At 40.4% G+C, this 24,618-nt stretch overlaps 1 protein-coding gene across 2 annotated transcripts in view; it reads left to right on the top strand.

Annotated features, from left to right (window-relative positions):
- Window positions 1–24,618, top strand: part of KCNIP4 (potassium voltage-gated channel interacting protein 4) — a 311,697-nt gene that overhangs the window by 159,510 nt on the left and 127,569 nt on the right. The window lies entirely within an intron of this gene.

The raw sequence follows: 24,618 nt of genomic DNA, 5'->3' as shown, positions 1-24,618 counted from the left end.
TAGATCTCTAGAACAATTGGACACATCCTTAGAACATTTAAGGTTGATCCACATGACGCTTCAGTGCGGAAGTCAACTTTCGTTATGTTCCAGATGTCCGCTCAGATTTCTCTCTTGAGATATTATTATTTCAATGATGAATTACGAACTGGGGAGTCGGGCTCATTATCTCTGGGCTTCCTGTCAACTCAGCGTGAGTCAGTTAATGAGAGCTGTGCAATCAAAGGAAATATCTGTGAATTTTGGTTTTATGTTTAGCAGCTGGCACCAAACAGACATATTTCTTGATTTGTTGCTGGATTTTAAAATCCAAACCTCTCTGCTCCTAAAATATTAGAATTATATGCTTAAATCTTGTAAAATCAGTGTGCATGGGCATATTTCTTGGGGGGCTCGTTGCTGGGACAGAACAAATTGAAGAGGTTATTATTATTATTTTTGTAAATGTATACAGGTAAACTTTGACTTACAATAACAGTTCACTTAGTGACCGTTTGAAGTTGTAATGAAACAGAAAAGATGATTTATGCCTATTTTTCACACTTACGACATCATCCCCATAGCCACATCAGAGGTGGGTTCTTCCCAGTTGGCACCAGTTCGCCTGAACTGGTAGCAAACCACTGGTGACATCATGATGATGTCATAGAATTGGATCAGTCAGTGCTGGTCTGTGGGCACCACCATCTTTTTTTGATTTTTTTTAATTAAAAAAAAAATTCCGAATTTTTTCTTCTTCTGTGCATGCGAAAAAGCTGAGTTTCCAGAATTGTGCATGTATCCCCATCTTGTTTTCAGTTTTTTTAAAAAACACAGACTTCCTCTTTCAATTCCAAGAAGAGACTAAAAAAATATAGGTACAGTGGTCCCTCTACCTGTGAACGCCTCTACTTACGAACTTTTCTAGATAAGAACTGAGTGTTCAAGATTTTTTTGCCTCTTCTCAAGAACCATTTTCCACTTACAAACCCGAGCCTCTAAAACTGTAACCGGAAAAGGGAGGGAGAAGCCTCTGTGGTGCCTCTCTAGGAATCTCCTGAGAGATTCCTGCACAAATAGTTATGGACCCAGAGGCCGGAAAAGACAGGGAGAAGCCTCTGTGGAGCCTCCCCAATCGCACACATTATTTGCTTTTACATTGATTCCTATGGGGAAAATTGCTTCTTCTTACAAACTTTTCTACTTAAGAACCTGATCACGGAACAAATTAAGTTCGTAAGTAGATGTACCACTGTAATTAACGTATAAATTTAATAAACTCCAAATACAGAAATGACAAGAAAAAAAAAAATCTCTATATAGTGTAACAGTTGGCATCACAACAATAACACCAAGTCATTCTGGAAACATTTTGCCCAAGGATCATTTTACTTATATTTTTTTTCAAATCAGAAATGGATTTTTTCTAGTTTTTTAAACAGGAGAAGGCAGACGGATTTCCACAGTGGCATCTTTGTCTCTTAGCACGGTCAAATTTGTGTGCTGTGTTTGTGCTCCAGGATTAAGTAGATTAAGTATGTGTGTGTGTTTTGCGGGTGTTGCAATCTTTTCAGATAGAATGCAAAAATTCACAATAGAAAGGAAATTTGATTTCCGGAGAGTTAAGAGGCTGAATTGAGAACGACTGATTGCAGCAAGAGAGTGATGGAGTGATACTCTTCTCTGTGAAAATAAACCAACTGAACCGTAGCAAAGTTAATGGGGAAAAACCGAGATTACAGCCAGGGAAACAGCAGGTGGTGAATTAAGTAAAATACTCGAACCAGGAATTAAGCACAAAGTTAGGAAAGCAACATGCTGCATTGTACCCACTATAACACAGACACCCATGAATGTTTGCTTCCTGCAAATAGATTTTATGTTTTTGGATGGATCTCAATTTGACACAGAAAACAGCTTCTGGGTTGGGCATCTTTGTGAACAGAGTTAATCCCCTTGGCAAGTAGATGTTGGGCTGTTGACTCTGGACTCTTCTCTGTCTCTCTCTGTCTCTCTCTGTCTCTCTCTCTGTCTCTCTCTGTCTCTCTCTCTGTCTCTCTGTCTCTCTTTCTCCCTCCAAGTTCATTTTTATTTACTGTATTCGAAAACATCTCAGCAACTTGCACAATTTTGCTGCAGGGAAGGATAAATATAATTTATAGCTGAAATTATTAGTCTGAAAAATGTAGGAGTAGCAAATATAGTAAAGATGACTCCACCTATTTACTATCTGTTTGGCAGATCTATTCAAATAAATATAGAAAGTTACATTTTATATTATCTCTCTTAATAGCTAGATCTGGTGTTTACCCATCTCAGCACAAACCAGATACATTAAAGCATATAAAGTAGTATTTTGGTGGTTGGTAAATCCACAGGAACTGAATTGAAACATGCCTGGGATAAACATATATCCATCCTAAGATAAAATACAGGAAATAGTATGAGGGCAGACTAGATGGACCAGGAAGTCTTTTTCTGCCATCAGTCTTCTAGGTTTCTATGTTTATGTCCATAAAATAATCTAAGCTTCTTTCACTAACCACAGCACCTGTAAAACTCCATGCCACCTGAAATTTGAAAATGGGTTGCTCAACTCCCACCGTATTGTGTTAAGTAACAGTTGCTTAGAGAGTATCCTATAGGAAAAGTTAGTGCCCTTTGTTATTTTATTCTAATGTTTAGTTTGGAGCGGTTTACTTTGAGTTTGTCTCTGTTGTGTGCTCGTGTGTTGTTGTGGTTGAAGCTGAAGTAGGAAGGACATTGTAGCACATGATTTTATGGGCTATGCTTAGGTCGTGCTTAAGGCGACGTAGTTCTAAGCTTGCTAAACCTAGGATTGTAAGTCTAGTTGCATAGGGTATTCTGTTGCGAGTGGAGGAGTGGAGGGCTCTTCCAGTAAAGTATCTCTGGATGCTTTCTAATGTATTTATGTCTGAAATGTGGTATGGGTTCCAGACACAATCTTAATCTTGTAATTAAGATCTGGCGACAACTTCTTCCCTATATTTACACATTTGGAATCTAAATCCCAAATGTTAGCTTCTTAACATCCTGTGCCAGGGTCCCATATTAGATAGCTTCAGTTTCCCAGGCAACTAAATATCCACAACAATGATTTGCTATTAGCTGTGAGCTGCTAGTAAAAGAGAGAGAGAGAGATTATTGCCAGGTGTTCAGCGATTACTTCAAGGTGGATCGTATTCTACAAAGGGTGTTTATAGGATGACCTCTCAGACCTTGGAGGGGCAAGTACTACTCATGGCTGCGCTGGAGTGGGCTGATGAACAACACAACTCATCCTATGAAGCCAGAGACTTTTATCTGGCTACTACTTCTGGGCTCCGTTTTGGGTTCATTGAAGATTCACCTCCCTGTCAATCGCTCCTTCTCAGCCTTCCTTCACTTTCCTCTACTTTTCCTCGCTGGAGGCTGTCAGCTTCTTACATCACGAAAGTCCAGGCACCTGAGGGAGTTCTTTCCTCTGTAGCTGGAGTGGAACCATGACTTGAAGTATCATGAACTTGGAAGGACTGGAGATGATAGTTGTCTTGGTCATGATTGTCCTCTTTGTGAAAGTGCTGGAACAATTTGGGCTGATTGATTCCGACTTGGAAAGTAAGTAGGCGTCGCTCCTCGAAATATCGGTGGGGTTGTGAAGCTTGAGTCGAGCAATGAATAAAGAAACTTTCCTTTTTTTCATCCTGTTATTCCTCCAAGGAATTTTTTTCCAGAGTTGATGTTCAAGCGTTGCTGCTTTCTTTCTCCTACTGTCTTGAAAAGGAGATGTGACAGGAGATTGATGTTTGCAAGTGCTTTGAAGGAAGGGGGAGTAGCGAGAAGAGAAGAAAACTTTGGCTAAGATCCTTGTGCACAAAGGCTCATGTAAGAGTTGGATTAACAGGAATGTTGTTGTGTTGTGTACTGAGGGAGGGAGGATGGGGAAGGACAGAGGAAAGAAAATGTTTAAATTGTGCTCTACTTTAACAAACATAATATTGCAGGGAAGTAAAAGGTGTTGTAGAATTACTCTATCTATAGGTTGGGGTGAATTCTTTTCACTCTTAAGACTTTGAGGTATTTCCAAGTGCATCCTATTTTTTAATCTCTTTCCAGTTCAATTCTGGAGACCTCACCTACAAAAAGATATTGACAAAATTGAACGGGTCCAAAGACGGGCTACAAGAATGGTGGAAGGTCTGAAGTATAAAACGTATCAGGAAAGACTTAATGAACTCAATCTGTATAGTCTGGAAGACAGAAGGAAAAGGGGGGACATGATCGAAACATTTAAATATGTTAAAGGGTTAAATAGGGTTCAGGAGGGAAGTGTTTTTAACAGGAAAGTGAACACAAGAACAAGGGGACACAATCTGAAGTTAGTTGGGGGAAAGATCAAAGGCAACATGAGAAAGTATTATTTTACTGAAAGAGTAGTAGATCCTTGGAACAAACTTCCAGCAGACGTGGTTGGTAAATCCACAGTAACCGAATTTAAACATGCCTGGGATAAACATATATCCATTGTAAGATAAAATACAGGAAATAGTAAAAGGGCAGACTAGATGGACCATGGGGTCTTTTTCTGCCGTCAGTCTTCTATGTTTCTATGTTTCTATGTTTCAAGAATTCATGCCCAAGGTGTGTGTGTTGGGGGGGGGATCATTTGGATTTTAGAAAAATACTCCTTTTTTCTGCTGTTTTTCAAGTTTTAAAACAACTTTGCATCCTACTTTTTAATCTCTTTCCAATAATTCATGCCTAAGGAGAGGGGGGGGGAATCATTTGGATTTTAGAAAAATGCTCCTTTGTTCTGTTGTTTTTCAAGTTCTAAAACAGCTTTGCATCCTACTTTTTAGCTCTTTCCAAGAATTCATGCTGAAGGAGGGGGGGAAATCATTTGGATTTTAGAAAAAATACTCCTTTTTCTGCTGTTTTTCAAGTTCTAAAACAGCTTTGCATCCTACTTTTTATCTCTTTCCAAGAATTCATGCTGAAGGAGGGGGGGAAATCATTTGGATTTTAGAAAAAATACTCCTTTTTCTGCTGTTTTTCAAGTTCTAAAACAGCTTTGCATCCTACTTTTTATCTCTTTCCAAGAATTCATGCTGAAGGAGGGGGGGAAATCATTTGGATTTTAGAAAAAATACTCCTTTTTCTGCTCTTTTTCAAGTTCTAACACAACTTTGCATGCAATGTGCCTTCTGTCCCCAGTCCAATTCTCTCTCCTTATCTCATTTATCTTTTCTTCCTTTCAAATATGTTCACCTATACTTTTATATCTTTCTCTTCAATGTGTATTATGTATTGGACAAAATAGATAGATAGATAGATAGATAGATAGATAGATAGATAGATAGATAGATAGATAGATAGACAGACAGACAGACAGACAGACAGACAGACAGACAGACAGACAGACAGACAGACAGACAGACAGACAGACAAACAAATACCTCTTTCCAAGAATTCATGCTGAGGAAGAAAAAAAATCATTTGGATTTTAGGAAAATCCTCCTTTACCCCCTGTTGTTTTTCAAGTTCTAAAACAGCTGGGAAACATCTATGCTTGTAAAGTTTGGATACATTTCGGGTTCGGCCGAATTTTGCGTAAAGTTCATCCGAACTTGCCGAACCCAAACACCGTTGGGTTCGCCCATCACTATTCATGTCATATAGACCGTGGGGCTATTCCGTTTCCAAAACATAAAGTGAAGTAGATTGTTAGACGTCCGAATTGCTTTCACTGACATTGTAAGTTGCCCTGATGTGTTATTAATCCATTCATTCTTCCAGTCTTTCTATAACAGATTTAAAAGGATGGAGCTATTCATCAATGATTGTAAAAGTGTCAAACCACTGACAGTTGACATTTACTTGAGGAAATCCTGTAAGGTTTGCTTTCTTAGTGTGTTTTTGCACTGTGCCAGAAATAATTTGCTTTTTTCCTCTCGATGGTTCTGCCTTTTTGAAACTTTCATCTAAAGGACATCTTTTAAAATACAGTTTTGTGAACACATTCTTGGAAATAAAAGCCATAAAAAGCTACCTGTTTATGACTTCGTACCTTCTTTTATGAGAGTTAGAATAAGTTATAGTGTAAAATTTATTTTGGTTTTGAAATCAATTTTAAAACAATATAATTTTTTTTCCAATTTTATTTACTTTGCAGCAGATGTTGATGTTGATGATGTTCATATAGAACGTACACCAAATCAATGCTAAGTAGATGCTAGAAACTATGGCATCCCATCTGTACAAACTATGTAAACAGCAATACCTCTGTGCTTATGCCAAACTTAGGATCGATTCATATTTATTTGGGATCTCCTTTTCAGTTCTGTTTTCTTTTTACACAAAGTAAAAGAAATAATTTATCTATGGGGAATATTCAGAAGCCATAATTAAGTCACATCTTTATTGATTGATTGATTGTTAGAGTTGAAAGGGGCCATGAAGGCCATCGAGTTCAACCCCCTGCCCAAGCAGGAACCCTATAGTACACCAGTCAAGTGGCAGTTCAATCTTCTCTTAAAAATGTCCAGAGTGTTGGAGTTCACAACGTCCGCTGGTAGGTTGTTCCATTGGTTGATCGTTCTGACCGTCAGGAAGTTCCTCCTTATCTCCATGTTGAATCTCTCCTTGGTCAGCTTCCAGCCGTTGTTCCTCGTCCGGCCCTCTGGTGCCCTGAAGAATAAAGTGATCCCCTCCTCTCTGTGACGTCCCCTCGAATACTTGTAGGCTGCTATCATGTCCGCTCTGGCCCTCCTTTTCTCCAGGCTATCCATGCCCAGTTCCCTCAGTCTCTCATCGTAAGTCTTGGTTTCCAATCCCTTAATCATCTTAAGCAAAAAATGTCTCCAACTTCTGTTAAGTTCTCCAAACTCTGGCTAAACTTTTCAGAGAAAATGACAAGATCTCTTTAATATCCACAAAAGAATGAATACAGAATATAGAATAACACAGTTGGAAGGGATCTTGGAGGTCTTCTAGTCTAACCCCCTGCTTAGGCAGGAAACTTACACGAATTCAGACAGATGGTTATCCAACATCTTCTTAAAAACTTCCAGTGTTGGAGCATTCACAACTTCTCGAGGCAACTTCTGTTCACTGATCAATTTGTCTCACTGTCAGGAAATTTCTCCTTAGTTCTAAGTTGCTTCTCTCCTTGTTTAGTTTCCATCCATTGCTTCTTGTTCTACCCTCAGGTGCTTTGGAGAGAAGTGCAGAGAAGAACGACAAAGAGGATTAGGGGACTGGAGGCTAAAACATATGAAGAACGGTTGCAGGAACTGGGCATGGCTAGTTTAATTAAAAGAAGGACCAGGGGAGACATGATAGCAGACTTCCAATATCTCAGGGGTTTCAACAAAGAAGGAGTCAAGCTATTCTCCAAAACACCTGAGGGTAGAACAAGAAGCAACAGGTGGAAACTAAACAAGGACTTCAGAAGAGAAGGATTTAGGGGTAATGATGCTTGGCTGCATAGTTAGAGGTATAACAAGCAGGAAGAGGGAGATTGTGATCCCCTTATATAGAGTGCTGGTGAGACCACATTTGGAATACTGTGTTCAGTTCTGGAGACCTCACCTACAAAAAGAGATTGACAAAATTGAACAGGTCCAAAGATGGGCTACAAGAATGGTGGAAGGTCTTAAGCATAAAACGTATCAGGAAAGACTTAATGAACTCAATCTGTATAGTCTGGAGGACAGAAGGAAAAGGGGGGACATGATCGAAACATTTAAATATGTTAAAGGGTTAAATAAGGTTCAGGAGGGAAGTGTTTTTAATAGGAAAGTGAACACAAGAACAAGGGGACACAATCTGAAGTTAGTTGGGGGAAAGATCAAAAGCAACGTGAGAAAATATTATTTCACTGAAAGAGTAGTAGATCCTTGGAACAAACTTCCAGCAGACGTGGTTGGTAAATCCACAGTAACTGAATTTAAACATGCCTGGGATAAACATATATCCATTGTAAGATGAAATACAGGAAATAGTATAAGGGCAGACTAGATGGACCATGAGGTCTTTTCTGCCGTCAGTCTTCTATGTTTCTATGTTTCTAAGGAGAGAAGCAACTTAGAACTAATATATATATACACTGCTCAAAAAAATACAGGGAACACAATATAATTCCAAGTAAATCAAACTTCTGTGAAATCAAACTGTCCACTCAGGAAGCAACACTGATTGACAATCAATTTCACATATGCTGTTGTGCACATTCAACTTTGTACAGAATGAAGTATTCAATGTGTTCTTTGGGTGTTCCCTTTATTTTTTGGAGCAGTATATACTTTTCTTATCTAAAAAGAAATAGATGAAACGTCCTAAAATCCTAAAATTTTCATTTCCACTCTCACAACTCCACCTGTCCAACAATTAAACCAAAAGCAAATAAAAATGAACCTTTTATATTTAAAATGATACAAATCTTGAACAGCTTTAAATTTGTGTTACGTAGTTATCTAATGCTGCTACCGCTTCTGTTTTTGTTATCTGGGCTTCTACCATCACATTTCTAGCTTTTTTACATTATAGAAACATAGAAGACTGACGGCAGAAAAAGACCTCATGGTCCATCAAATCTGCCCTTATGCTATTTCCTGTATTTTATCTTAGGATGGATATATGTTTATCCCAGGCGTGTTTAAATTCAGCTGCTGTGGATTTACCAACCACGTCTTCTGGAAGTTTGTTCCAAGGATCTACTACTCTTTCAGTAAAACAATATTTTCTCATGTTGCTTTTGATCTTTCCCCCAACTAACCTCAGATTGTGTCCCCTTGTTCTTGTGTTCACTTTCCTATTAAAAACACTTCCCTCCTGAACCTTATTTAACCCTTTAACATATTTAAATGTTTCGATCATGTCCCCCCTTTTCCTCCTGTCCTCCAGACTATACAGATTGAGTTCATTAAGTCTCAATGAAATTATTTTCAAAATGATACATTTATTTCAACAATTTTTTTATTTTCAATCCATTGATAGAATTTCCCTCAAATTTTGTAAAATCCCGAGTCTTCTTTGTCTTTAAGTTACAAGGTATCTCTATTCATTTCAGTGTGATTAAATGACACAAATGAATAGAATAGAATAGAATTTTTATTGGCCAAGTGTGATTGGACACACAAGGAATTTGTCTTGGTGCATATGCTCTCGGCATACATAAAATAAAATATACATTTGTCAAGAATCATGTGGTACGACACTTAATGATTGTCATAGGGGTCAAATAAGCAATGAAGAAGCAATATTAATAAAAATCTTAGGATATAAGCAACAAGTTACAGTCATACAGTCAACATGGGAGGAAATGGGTGATAGGAATGATGACAAAAACTAGTAGAATAGAAGTGCAGATTTAGTAGCAAGTCTGACAGTGTTGAGGGAATTAATTGTTTAGTAGAGTGATGGCGTTTGGAAAAAAACTGTTCTTGTGTCTAGTTGTCTTGGTGTGCAGTGCTCTGTAGCGACGTTTTGAGGGTAGGAGTTGAAACAGTTTGTGTCCAGGATGTGAGGGGTCAGTAAATATTTTTCTTGCCCTCTTTTTGACTCGTGCAGTATACAGGTCCTCAATGGAAGGCAGGTTGGCAGCAATTGCTTTTTTTCTGCAGTTCTGATTCTCCTCTGAAGTCTGTGTCGGTCCTGTTGGGTTGCAGCACCAAACCAGACAGTTATAGAGGTGCAGAATGGGGGAAAATGCATATAAACCCACAAGTTCTTTGATGATAAACTTCTTAGGACTTTTGCCATGTAGGAAAACTACATGGAGACCTTTATATTTATTGCAGACAAATATATTTTCAAGGAATAGTTCTTCCAGAGCCCATAGAGAGGCAGTAAAACTGTAGAGTTGAGTTACATTAGAATTACAGAGCCTGCCTAGTTCCCCCCCCCCCCTAACATGGTGTTTTTTTGTACAATACCAAGGAACTTTCTAATACTTCATTACATGGGGTTCTATTAATAGGTTAACAAACAGCCCATGTCTGAGCGAGACAGAGCTGGGAATTAACCAGCAGTCAGTCCCAAATGCAAGAAAAAGGATTAATGGGGGGGAAATGTTTAAAGACTGAATGCTTTTCCTTTGTTTGTTATAATGAGGTAGTTTGAAGGATTTTTGGCAGGAGAACGGCTTCTAAATGAAACACGCTAAATCATTAAAATATACAAAGCTACCAGGGCTGATCCGGTATACAGTGGTACCTCTACCTAAGAACGCCTACTTATGAACTTTTCTAGTTAAGATGTGTTCAAGATTTTTTTGCCTCTTCTCAAGAACCATTTTCCAGTTACAAACCTGAGCCTCTGAAACTGTAACTGGAAAAGGCGGGGAGAAGCCTCCGTGGGGCCTCTCTAGGAAACAAGAAACAGGAAACATGGCCGGAAAAAGTGGGGAGAAGCCTCTGTGGGGCCTCTCTAGGAGTCCCTGGGAGGAAATAGGGCTGGAAAAGGCGCGGGAGAAGCCTCCGTGGGGCCTCTCTAGGAATCTCCTGGGAGGAAATAGGGCTCTAAAAGGCGTGGGAGAAGTCTCCGTGGGGCCTCTCTAGGAATCTCCTGGGAGGAAACAGGGCTGGAAAAGGCAGAAAGAAGCCTCCAAGGGGCCTCTCTAGGAATCTCCTGGGAGGAAACAGGGCTGGAAAAGGCAGGAAGAAGCCTCCATGGGGCCTATCTAGGAATCTCCTGGGGGGAAACAGGGCTGGAAAAGGCATGGGAGAAGCCTCTGTGGGGCCTCTCTAGGAATCTCCTGGGAGGAAACAGGACTGGAAAAGGCAGGAAGAAGCCTCCATGGGGCCTCTTTAGGAATCTCCTGGGAGGAAATAGGGCTGGAAAAGGCATGGGAGAAGCTTCCGTGGGGCCTCTCTAGGAATCTCCCTCCCTGTGGTTTCCCCAATCACACGCACTATTTGCGTTTACATTGATTCCTAAGGGAAAAAGTGCTTCTTCTTACAAACTTTTCTACTTAAGAACCTGGTCATAGAATGAATTAAGTTCGTAAGTAGAGGCACCACTCTAATGCATTTGGCGTAGACTCACTGATAGCCTGCTACCGGAATGTCCCTGTAGCAATTTTCAGAATGCGCAAACAGCTGTGCATTCCCCAACGTGCGCCTGCATGAGATTTAGCTTCTGTACATGCACGAGTGAGATTTGCTTCCACTCATGCACATGCATGGGTAGCATCCCGGCCCCACTCTCTCCTAAAAACTGAGGGGTAGGATTTCTGAGAGGTGGAAAGGACAGCCTACAGAATCCAGTGCTGCCTTCTCCTCCAGAAAGAAAATGGAAGAAAACTGGGATGTGTTTTTCAGGAAGAAATGCAGTACAGAACTTGCCCATCCCCAAATAACTCGAAGGCTGAAGAAATCACTCATAGACAAATACCAAGCATCCTGGGGAAATAGCAATAGCATTTAGACTTATATACCATTTCACAGTGCTATGCAGAAAGTAAACATATTGTCCCCAACAATCTGAGTCCTCATTTGAGATTTGAGGGGGGAGAGAGAGAGAGAGAGAATAGGTAGGTAGGTAGATAGGTAGGTAGGTAGGTAAGTAGGCAGGTACGTAAATAGAGATAAGAGATGGGGGGAGATAGATAGATAGATAGATAGATAGATAGATAGATAGATAGATAGATAGATAAATAGGATAGATAGATAGATAGATAGATAGATAGATAGATAGATAGGATAGATAGATAGATAGATAGATAGATAGATAGATAGATACGTAGATACGTAGATATCTACGTAAATAGATACGTAAATAGATACGTAGATAGATAGATAGATAGATACATAGATACATAGATAGATACATAGATACATAGATACGTAGATAGATACGTAGATAGATACGTAGATACATAGGTAGATACATAGATAGATACATAGATACATAAATAGATACATAGATAGGTAGATAGATAGATAGTCCAGAAAGTCTTAAATCATAGAATAACAATTAGTCTTTGATAGCTCATGAAGCTTGGCAAAATGCCCAGAAGTTGTCTTCAATGCACAAACCAAAGCAGTTAAACAGAGCAGATATTTTCCAGCCAAACAAATACACAAATTTCAAATGTTGTTTCCTGCAGCCTTTCAGTTGTCTCTGCTGTCCTTAAATAGACTAGGGGAGTGGCCAATTAGCTCCCAGTCTTACTCCCGAGGAGACCTCCTCTGGAGTAACCTCTCCTGTCTCTTGGCAGCTCTGCAGAATCGTGCATCAAGAAGAGGAGTATCCTTTTCTTTATCATCACTGCTATGAGGTGGCTGGAGGTTCCAAAGGCCCTGACTGAACCTCTGCCTCTGGTACTGAATCCTCACCAGCCTCCCCACTGTCTGACTCGGGTGCCACCTGCACAGGCTGCTGGCACATTACCAAGTCAGTTTCCAATCAAACGGGATCCACTATCAGCTGCGCGGGATACTGACGGGTCACAATACTAACAACACAAGTCACTCCAAATGGAATTGTCTATGTAACTTTTTTCCCAACCTTTCCTCCTTTGTAATAAATCTTTGAAAGCTGGCACATTCTAAAGTTTTCAACTGGTATATTTAATTTTCCTCCCTGCAAAGTAGATAGTGGGTCAAGCCATCAGGAGAATATTAATGATCCAGCACATCCCTCGTACAGAACTCTATTTTTCCTGGCATAAATTTTCTATTTTCTTTTAGAAAATTATTCTTTTTTAAATTTTTATTATACACAGGTTTAATTAGAGCTTGGTAATACACAGAAACATAGAAGATTGATGGCAGAAAAAGACCTCCTGGTCCATCTAGTCTGCCGCTATACAATTTCCTGTATTTTATCTTAGGATGGATCTATGTTTATCCCAGGCATGTTTAAATTCAGTGACTGTTGATTGACCAACCACGTCTGCTGGAAGTTTATTCCAAGCATCTACTACTATTTCAGTCAAATCATATTTTATCATATGGCTTCTGATCTTTCCCCCAACTAACCTCAGATTGTGCCCCCTTGTTCTTGTCTTCACTTTCCTATTAAAAACACTTCCCTCCTGAACCTTATTTAACCCTTTCACATACTTAAATGTTTCAATCATGTCACCACTTTCCCCTTGTGTCCTCCAGACTATACAGATTGAGTTCATGAAGACTTTCCCAATAAGTTTTATGCTCAAGACCTTCCACCATTTTTGCAGCCCGTCTTTGGACCCGTTCAATTTTATCAATATCTTTTTGTATGCGAGGTCTCCCGAACAGAACACAATACAACTTTTAAAAAATAAGAGAGGGAACAGGATGATGAAAGTACTAGAAAAAGTTTATACCAGAACAACTGAAGCTAAATACAATTTATGGAACAATACAACAAGCAATTTTGAGTAAGCCAAGTTGCCCCTGAGCAATTATTTACTTGAAATGTATGTGATTTTAGTTTATAAAGTGTTTCATTTAGAAATCCCTTCCTCTCCTGCTGATTCCTCTGGCTGTTGTCATCATGGTTGGCTTCCTTTAAAAAAAATCCTTTTCCCCCTCTATATATGTGTTCTGTTGGGCTCTCTGGTAGAATCCTCCCAAAAATTCACAGGTACAAATTTCAGACACATACACGTTTGAAAATTCAAAACAATGTTCTTTATAATGAAAATTCACTTAAACTAAGCCCTCTTTTGGTATAGCAAAGAGCACTCATCTCCAAACAAACTGGTAATTTGTACAAGTCCCTTATCAGTTCTGAGATACTTAGCTTGCAGCTGTGAGGCAATTCACAGTCCTTCTTCTTTCACAAAGTGAAACACACTTTGCTATGGTTTAGTTTCAAAGCGGGGGAAAATCAGCACACAAAAAGTCAAAGTCAGTAAAGCAGTCAGGAAACACAACAATCAGATAATCCTCCACAATGGCCAAACCCACAGGCTGCTATTTATAGCAGCCTCACTAATTACCACAGCCCCACCCAACCACAGGTGGCCTCATTTTTCTTTGATAATAATCTCTCAGTTGTTGTTGCCTATGCATCACTCTCCGCATGCGTGGCTGTATCATTAACTCTTGTTCTGAATCCAAGGAGGAGCTAGAGAATTGATCTCCTTCTGAGGTGTCTGCCACACTCTCCTCCCTGTCACTCATGTCTTCTTGGGCAGAGGAGCCTTCATCAGCAGATTCCACCGGGGCCAAAACAGGCCTGCAGCATGTGGATGTCTCCCCCACATCCACAGTCCTTGGGGCAGGAGCAGGGCCAGAGCTAACCACAACAATATGAGAGACACAGTTCCCACAAATTTTACCATAGGCTGCAAAAAGGACAAAATGAGATTGGGATTTCGGCGAGTCTCAATTCCTTAATACAAAAATAAAAATTGCATCTCTGAAGATACGGACGTTTTATAGGATGAAACTATCTAATCTTTCAATTTTATTCTTTTTTTTTCTTCCTAATAGAAAATTATTCTATTAGAAATCTTCTATTTCTATTTTCCTGGCCTGTGAATCCGATGCTCACCATTTGCTTGTTATTTGGATGAGTTAAAAAAAGATATTAGTTGACTCTTCCATATAACGATTGGTTTTCCTCTCGAGGTTTCCGCATGCAACTTCAACAACGGAAGAGAAACAATGGCAAGAGGCATTGCCTTGGGCTAAGACGAGAGCAACAAACAATCCATAGAAATCTTTTCCAAGCCGGAGGCTTCGTTGAGAACTGAGGTCTCCACTTGCAGAAAAACAAACAAACCTCACATTAATGGTTTCTTCATTGTTTTGTCTGGGAAGCCTGGAAAAACAGGGAGGAAAGGGAGATAAAAATGAACCAAAATGGCGGAGCTTACTTTGTTGCTGGGTTGGACTATGGGGGAGAAAACTGAGACTGGGAAATGTTATTTTACCTAGATGGCTTCCAGGAAAAATGAAAAGAAGCGTAGGGCAGTGATGGCAAACCTAAGGTTTAGAAAGCTTAGAACTACGTCACCTTCAACACAACCTAAACACAGCCCATAAAACCATCTGCTACAACGTTCTTCCTGTCAACAACTACTTCAGCTTCAACCGCAACAACACACGAGCACACACTGCAGGAAATACAACTTTAGTAACCGAGTTGTCAATGCATGGAACTCACTGCCAGACACTGTAGTATCATCACCTAACTTCCAAAACTTTACCCGTAGACTGTCTACTGTTAACCTCCCTTGATTCCTAAGAGGTCAGTAAGGGCTGTGCATAAGTGCACCAGTGGGCCTTCCGTCCCCTGTCCTAATTTTTACTAGCATCATGTATATAAACATTGTAATATCTTTGTATACCACCAATTATTACTTGACGAAACAAACACTAATAAAACTAAATACGATCAGCCCGTTTGTCACTTGCATAAACTTTCTTCTGCTTATTCGATCAGCCCGTTTGTCACTGCATAAACTTTCTTCTGCTTATTCTAGGATGAGGGCTGTTTTTTGTCTTCCACCCCAGCTGTAGAACGGTTGCATCTGTTTGAGTCTTGAGAGATTTCTCTTCCCCTTCTTCCATTATGACTCACGGCAGACAAAATGAGCTTTCCCATTGTTCGTAGTACACTAACAACAAAACAAAACCCCATGAAATTTCAGCCAGCCTTCCACAAAGGCTCTGAAAAACAAATTCCCCGACTCAGCCGGTCGCCCTAAAATGAATTTGCAGAAGGAGCTCTGGATTTCAAGAGGAGCGAGCTGCTTTGTGATATTTGAATAACAAGGATTTATTAGTCCCCCAGACAACCTGTTTTCTGTCTTTTCAAAATCCCATAGTTGCCTGTCCAGGTTTTAAATTTGCTACCTAACCCTGTGTTTACTTGAGAAAGCGGAATTATAAACGTACAAAAACTTTCCAGCATTATGCGGCTTATATTTCTTTTTTCTTTTTTCTTTTATTTATTTATTTATTTATTTATTTAGTTCAATGCATAATACACATTGAAGAGAATAGATATGTAGTAATATAACTAAAGAAACAAATAGAAGAAAAGATATAAAAGTATAGGTGAACAAATTTGAAAGGAAGAAAAGATAAATGAGATAAGGAGAGGCAATTGAACAGGGGACGGAAGGCACACTGGTGCACTTATGCACGCCCCTTGCTGACCTTGATTCTGTTGAATCTGTTGCGTGCTCTTGTGTTGTTGCGATTGAAGCTGAAGTAGTCATTGACAGGTAGAACGTTGCAGCATATGATCTTGTGGGCAATACTTAGATTGTGTTTTAGGCGTCGTAGTTCTAAGCTTTCAAGACCAAGGATTGATAGTCTGCTTTCGTAGGGTATTCTGGTTCGAGTGGAGGAGTGAATGGCTCTTCTGGTGAAGTATCTTTGGACATTTTCAAGGGTGTTGATGTCCGAGATGTGGTATGGGTTCCAGACAGATGAACTGTATTCAAGGATGGGTCTGGCAAAAGTTTTGTACGCTCTGGTATGTTCTGTCGGGCTCTCTGGTAGACACCTTCCGAAAATTCACAGGTACAAATTTCAGACACACACACGTTTGAAAATTCAAAACAGTGTTCTTTATAATGAACATTCACTTAAACTAAGCCCTCTTTTTGTATAGCAAAGAGCACTCATCTCCAAACAAACTGGTAATTTGTACAAGTCCGTTATCAGTTCTGTGATACTTAGCTTGCAGCTGGGAGGTAATTCACAGTCCTTCTTCTTTCACAAAGTGAAAAACACTTTGCTCTGGTTTAGTTTCAAAGCGGGGAAAAATCAGCACACAAAAGGTCAAACGCAGCAAAGCAGGCATGAAACACAACGATCAGATAATCCTCCACAATGGCCAAACCCACAGGCTGCTATTTATAGCAGCCTCACTAATTACCACAGCCCCACCCAACCACAGGTGGCCTCATTTTCTTTGATAATAATCTCTCAGTTGTTGTTGCCTATGCATCGCTCTCCGCATGCGTGGCTGTATCATTAACTCTTGTTCTGAATCCAAGGAGAAGCTAGATAATTGATCTCCTTCTGAGCTGTCTGCCACACTCTCCTCCTCCCTGTCACTAATGTCTTCTTGGTCAGAGGAGCCTTCATCAGCAGATTCCACCGGGGGCAAAACAGGCCTGCAGCATGTGGATGTCTCCCCCACATCCACAGTCCTTGGGGCAGGAGCTGGGCCAGAGCTAACCACAACATGGTGAGTAGTGTGAGATTGCCAGAGCAGAAGCTGCGTAGGATCAGGTTAACAACTCTAGAAGTTGTGTCCTTGAATATCACTGGTGGTTAGTTTTCCCAGACAATGCAACTTTAATTAAAAGGAGCCTATTTTTTTGTTGCGAGTGTGAAGTGTGCGACTGTGATAGCAATTAGATTTGCCGACAGCGAGTACATATTTGTAGTAAAAACAGACTCTTCTGAATAGCTGGGCTGGGGCGCCGCTTTCCCACATTTTGTTGCAAGATGACAAAAGTCCACTTACGCTTTATCAATAATAATCATGGGAGATTACAGAATTTCAGTCCAACTATTCAGTCTCTGGGCTGGTGATGATCATTTGCGTGGGAAGAAAGAGTCCCTACATGCAATTATAAATCACAATCACAAAAGAACTGAGTAGTAAGAAGAATTTCCATAATAACAGAGTCCTAGCTAAAAGATGATAATAATAATAATACTTGGATGGGAAATCTTGAAAAATAAATAGAAAAACAGAGAGAGTCAATGCCGCAGCTCTTTCATGTGGTTGCCAAGTAACCACAAGAATGTGTGTTTGTGGTTTCCCTGAATTGTGGGGGATTTAATTCCACACACCCCTTTTTGATCAGAAATTCAGGATTTGCTGGTGCCCTGGGGCAAAGTAAGCTCTCTAGGAATAGAAAGAAACAATATTGCCAAAAAGGCTTCCAGAGTTGTTAACCTGATCCTACGTAGCTTCTGCTCTGGCAATCTCACACTACTGACTAGAGCCTACAAAACCTATGCCAGACCCATTCTCGAATACAGCTCATCTGTCTAGAACCCATACAACATCTCAGACATCAACACTCTCGAAAACGTCCAAAGATATTTCACCAGAAGAGCCCTTCACTCCTCCACTCGAAACAGAATATCCTACGAAAATAGACTATCTATCCTGGGTCTTGAAAGCTTAGAACTGCGGCGCCTAAAACACGATTTAAGTATTGCCCACAAGATCATATGCTGCAACGTCCTTCCGGTCAACGACTACTTCAGCTTCAACCGCAACAACACAAGAGCACACAACAGATTCAAACTTAATATTAACCGCTCCAAACTTGACTGTAAAAAATATGACTTTAATAATCGAGTTGTCGAAGCGTGGAACTCATTACCGGACTCAATAGTGTCAACTCCCAACCCACAACACTTCTCCCTTAGACTCTCCACGATTGACCTCTCCAGGTTCCTAAGAGGCCAGTAAGGGGCGTATATAAGTGCACTGATGTGCCTATCGTCCCCTGTCCAATTGTCTTTCCTTATCTCATATATCATATATATTCTCTCCTTATCTATCTATCTATCTATCTATCTATCTATCTATCTATCTATCTATCTACCTACCTACCTACCTATCTATCTATCTATTATATATATATATCATATATATTCTCTCCTTATCTCTTATATCATATATATTCTCTCCCTCCCATCTACTTCTCTTCTTTTTTACTTTCTATCTTTATATATATTACTTAATGTCTATTCTCTTCCATATGTATTGTATATTGGACAAAGAATAAATAAAAAAATAAAAAATAAATAAATACATGTGCAGAGAAGGAAGTTTTTAGCAGGGACGGATTGCCTTTTCCGGTTACAGTTTCGGAGGCTTGGGTTTGTAAGTGGAAAATGGTTCTTGAGAAGAGGCAAAAAAATCTTGAACATCCAGTTCTTATCTAGAAAAGTTCCTAACTAGAGGCATTCTTAGGTAGAGGTACCACTGTATTGTTTTTTATTTTATGCTTGAGAAAAAAAATATGATGGAAATGTTTACGTTTTCTTGGGGGAGGGGAGGCATAACAGAAAATAATTCAGAAGCCCTGATGTAACTTGTCTCCACATATTTGCAAACCCAACATCAGTACATGCAGATGGTTGACAATTACCAGTTGGGTTTTTAGCTTTTTACGCATCTTGACTCCATCAAAATTACCGAAATGGATTCCCCCCACCTCATTTTTATGAATGACCTTTTGTGATCTTATCTTTATAATCACATCCCCATCTCCTCTTTATGAATAGACATCTTTCATTGGAAAGACAACCCCAGATAATAGGCTAACAAGTTGAACAATCTTCAAGCTTCACAAGAGACGTTTAGATTGAACGGATCTCCTTGTTGGACTAAAATATTCATATTCGCTGATCATTTTTCCCCCAATGCTCCTTTAAATAATTAATCTAGAGCAGCTCTACCAATGAATTAATACATTAGCTTTTGATACAGACATGTCATAACACCTTTCCATTGCTCGAATAAATTGTATCCAAGTCACTTCAAACTTCCCTAGGTTTATTTCCATTTAACTGCCTTCTTTTTGCACCTTCTGCATAAGCTGGAGAGGAAGAAAAGAGAGGTGTTTGCTTTAATGGGGCATCTGATTAAAGGAACTCTTAAAGCAGCCGCTATTTGGAGATCCATGGAAAATGAACTGAATGTAGATCTGGCCACTTTAGGGAGCTGACTCAGTATTAAAACAACTCTTCAACAGTCACATAAATATACGCTGAAGCCTAAAAACAGATGAGGATTCTTTACTAACTAGAAAATACAAAGCAATGCTTTCATTAGAACAATATGTAAAGTTTCATTTATTTTTTAAAAAATGCACAATCTTATTGGTTGAGACAGCTATTATATTATCACATTTTCCAGACAACTCAACTATATATATAGTTGAGTTATATGTATGTATGTATGTATGTATGTATGTATGTATGTATGTATGTATGTATGTAAATACATATAGAATCTATCTCCCTTTCTGTTATCTCTATCTACCTACCTACCTACCTACTCTCTCTCTCTCCTATCTCTCTATTGGTGGCACAGTGGTTAGAGTGCAGTACTGCAAGCCCCTTCTGCTGATCACTGGCTGCCAGCAGTTTGGCAGATCGAATCTCACCAGGCTCAAGGTTGACTCAGCCTTCCGTCCTTCCGAGGTGGGTCAAATGAGGGCCCAGATGGCTGGGGACAATATGCTTACTTTCTGTAAACCACACAAACTTGACTGTAAAAAATACGACTTTAGTAGTAGAGTTGTTGGAGCGTGGAACTCATTACTGGACTCCGTAGTATCATCCCCTAACCCCCAACATTTTACCCTTAGACTGTCCACGGTTGACCTCTCCAGATTCCTAAGAGGTCAGTAAGGGGTGTGCATAAGTGCACTAGAGTGCCTTCCGACCCCTGTCCTATTGTCTCTCCTATATCCCATATATCTTCTCTTCTATCCATATATCTTTCTTCTATTCTCTCATGGATTATTTTATCCTATGTATGTGTGTGTGTGTGTATGTATGTATGTATGTATGTATGTATGTATGTATGTATGTATGTAAATATATATAGAATACTTATTCATAGTTACGTCAACTGGACAGCAAAATCATGTGTCCAATCAATCAATTTTTATTCCCCAAAATAAGACATCCCCCTGATAATAAGCCCAATCAGGCTTTTGAGTGCATGGCATATTTATCTATCTACTCTATCTATCTATCTATCTATCTATCTATCTATCTATCTATCTATCTATCTATCTATCTATCTATCTATCTATCTATCTTCTACCCTGTTTGACCCAAAATAAGACATCCCCCTAATAATAAGCCCGATCAACCTTTTGAGTGTATGGCAATAAGGCCAAGCACTTATTTCAGGGTTCAAAAATATAAGACAGGATCTTATTTTCGGGGAAACACGGTATATTATCAGTGGGACCTTAGAGTCTGCCTAATTTTGCGTACTGTATATCATGTGTGGTTCTTTTTTTAAAAAATTGGACAAGTGGTCCATTTAGCCTTCTGTACTTCTACACTTAAAATTATTGGACCTCTGATATATTTTTAATTAAGACTCTCATCTTGAAAGGGCCGGATCAAAAACTGTGATAAAAGATGAAAAGGCAACAGTGGGTTGTACAACCCTTGGCATTTCCCCCGTGGTTGACTGCCCTCCTTTACCCTTATCCAATTTAGAAGTGACAGGATATTTATTTCTGTTGAAGAAGGTCATTCTAGGTTTGCTTTAATGATAACATACAGCGGTGAAGCAAATCAGTCCCGACAGGACTAATTGCAAATATTTCACCTTGCAACCTGACTGTGATGTCTCTCTCTCTCTGTCTCTCTGTGCCTGTCATGGTCTTCATATTTTGATTATAAAGAAGTCAACTAATTGAGCTTTTTTTTTTTCATCCTGGGAAGCCTTGCCCAAGTCCCTGGCAACAGTCCACTTGTCTAGGTCACAAGGCCCCCTTTGAATGTGGTTGACTCTTGTAGGTGCCACCTAAAAGCGTATCGGTATAGACCAAAAAGCCAAGGTCAAATGGATTGATCAGAAGGGTAGAAGGACGCCTCAACAAGGCAACGTCAAATGTCAAGGGGTCCATAATTGGGAGACAAATGAGGAACCTGGTTCCGGTGATCCAACTGAGTCGGTAGCTTTCCTTGTGGTCAGTTGTGGCTGGAGAGGAAGCTTCTGTAAAATAGAACATGGCAGGCCTTTCTTTCTTTCTTTCTTTCTTCTTTCTCTTTCTTTCTTTCTTTCCTTCCTTTGTTCCTTTTTTCCTTCCTTCCTTTCTGTTTTTCTTCTTTCTTTCTTTCTTTCTTTCTTCTTTCTCTTTCTTCCTTTCTTTCCTTCCTTCCTTCCTTTGTTCCTTTGTTCCTTCTTTCCTTTCTGTTTTTTTTTCTTTCTTTCTTTCTTTCTTTCCTTCCTTCTTTCTTTCTTTCCTTCTCCGAGTCTTCGGAGAGGGGCGGCATACAAATCTAATAAATTATTATTATTATTATTATTATTATTATTATTATTATTATTATTATTTCTATGTGTGAATCTAGGAATGAGATGGACACATGGGCCACAAAGAAGGGGCATTCAGGTTCAATGCACCTCCTGTCCATTGGAATGCCCACAATCACCCTTCCTAATAGGGGTACCCATCTAGTACACCCATGCTGTAGGGCCGGGCTGGCGAACCTATGGCACATGTGCCACAGGTGGCACACAGAGTCATTTTGAATGGCACGAGACATTGCCGTACGTCAGCTCCAGTGCTCATGTGTATGCTGGCCAACTGAGTTTTGGCCTTTGGAAAGGCTGTTTTGCCCTCCAGACACTTCGGGGAACTGACAGATGCTTGGAAGCTAGCCAATTGGTTGGTGCGTAACTGTCCCCAGTGGCAGAAGGCCCAGGAGAGATCCTTCCTTCTGCAAATGGGCTGTGCCAAATGCATGGAACCAAGGAGAAGTGACCCATTGCCCAGGGCGAATCAGTGGGGATATGTCGGTTGAGGAAAATAGTGGAGAATCACCCGAGGGAGGAACTCGCAAGGAGAAGGAGGGGTGGCTAAGGATTCAAGATGAACTGTTCCATTCCAGGGAGGGAGAGAAAGAGAGAGGGAGGGAGGGGGAGGGAGAGAAGGTGTGAGAGAAAATGAGAGAAAGAGAAAGAGAGAGGGAGGGAGAGAAAGAGCGGGAGGGAGAAAAAGAGAAGGAGAGACAGGGAGGGAGGGGGAGAGAAGGCGTGAAAGAGAAGATGAGGAAGAGAGAAAGAGAGAGGGAGGGAGGGAGAGAGAGGGAGAGGGAGGGAGAGATGAGGGAGGGAGGGGGAGAGAAGGTGTGAAAGAGAAGATGAGGAAGAGAGAAAGAGAGAGGGAGGGAGGGAGGGAGAGGGAGAGGGAGGGAGAGATGAGGGAGGGAGGGGGAGAGAAGGCGTGAAAGAGAAGATGAGGAAGAGAGAAAGAGAGAGGGAGGGAGAGAGAGGGAGAGGGAGGGAGAGAAAAAGAAGGAGAGACAGGGAGGGAGGGAGGGGGAGAGAAGGCGCGAAAGAGAAGATGAGGAAGAGAGAAAGAGAGAGGAAGGGAGGGAGTAAAAAGGAGAGAAGGTGTGAGAGAGAAAACAAGAGAAAGATAAAGAGAGAGGGAGAAGAAGGGAGAGGGAGGGAGAGGGAGGAGAGAAAGAGAGGGAGGGAGGGATAGGGAGGGAGAGACAGGGAGGGTGAAAAGGCAAGCAAGTGAGAAGACGAAGAGAGAGAGATTATTTTAAACATACACTGGTTTCATAGAAGTCAGTACTTTTCATTTATTGAAAAACTACTTAAAATTGTGATTGCCATATACTTCCATTTCATGGTTATTCAAAGTTTCCTCTTCCCCGTAAAATAACAATGCAATTTTGTGTCTGTCTCTGAGCACTATAGTCCCCTAATTCAGTTTAGTCACAGGTAGGTCTTTGTTCAGTTTTTGTGAAACTTACAAAGACCTACCCGGAGTATAGGAATATACCGTATTTTTCCAAATATAACATGCACCCTTGTGAAGGAAAAGGTTCTCATACTCTGAAAAATATGGTATACAGCATGTGTGTTGCGTATGATATATATTTTCTTTTGAGAGCAGTCAAGAGAATTTCATTTTTAATGTGAGCTAGTATGCTCATAGTAAAAAAAGGACAATGTATCTTACAATGCATTATTAGGGTTGGAAAGTTCTATTTATATGGATATTCCCAAGTACCCACTCAACAAAAGACCCCAAAGCTTCCCAGATAATCCACTTGAACACAGCTAGGAGACTATCCTCAATCTGGATCAGTGATTCTTTTTATGAATTATTTTTCTAGCATTGAATCCATTATTCTCTATACCGGATTTCAAAACAGCAGAGAACGGATCCTCGTCTATTTAACATCTTCTCAAGTATTTCAAGTGCATTCTCGTATCTCTACTCACTTGTTTACGTTTAATCCTCTCTATACTTGTCATTCTCCGTCCTATGTGCCTTAAAACGAAGCGTCTAGGAGATACAATATTTGAAGTGGCAACTTCTTACCCTGAAAAATAAAGTGGAAAAACCGTTGCGGGTGACTCTGAAAATCCACTTTTTTAAAGCAGCTGAAAATTGCATTTTTCCCTGCAAACTGCTTCATATTATTGATTCATATTCAATTTATATTCAGGTACTAGCTCAGGTTGAGTTACTGCAGAGGTCCCCAACCTTTTTTGCACCAGGGACCGGCTTTAAGCTAGACCAGTTTTCCACGGCCCGGTGGGGGGGGGGGGCTTTGGTCAAATGGGGGTGGGGTTATGGAGGGGTGGAGCTTAGTGACACAGCCCTCCACACTTCTCCACAGGGCGGGGAGAACCAGGAGGCTCCTTTGGCGGCTGGGGGCTGCCTGGCTTTGTGATTTTGGCTGGGGGGGGAGTTAGGAAGGTCCTACTTCTCCCCCCCAGCCAAAAACTCAAAGCCTATCTGCTGGATACGGGTGATGAGAGGGACAGAGCGGCGCGGAAGCCTCTTGCAGCAGCTGCCACAGCCACCGGCTTCGGCGCCGCTCATCCCGCTCATCGCCCGTATCCAGCAGATAGGCTTTGAGTTTTTGGCTGGGGGGGGACTTAGGAAGGTCCTACTTCTCCCCCCCCCCCAGCCAAAAACTCAAAGCCTATCTGCTG

The sequence above is a fragment of the Erythrolamprus reginae genome, chromosome 7, assembly GCF_031021105.1.
Source record: "Erythrolamprus reginae isolate rEryReg1 chromosome 7, rEryReg1.hap1, whole genome shotgun sequence".
NCBI lineage: Eukaryota > Metazoa > Chordata > Lepidosauria > Squamata > Dipsadidae > Erythrolamprus > Erythrolamprus reginae.
This window is presented reverse-complemented; position numbering and strand designations above follow the sequence as displayed.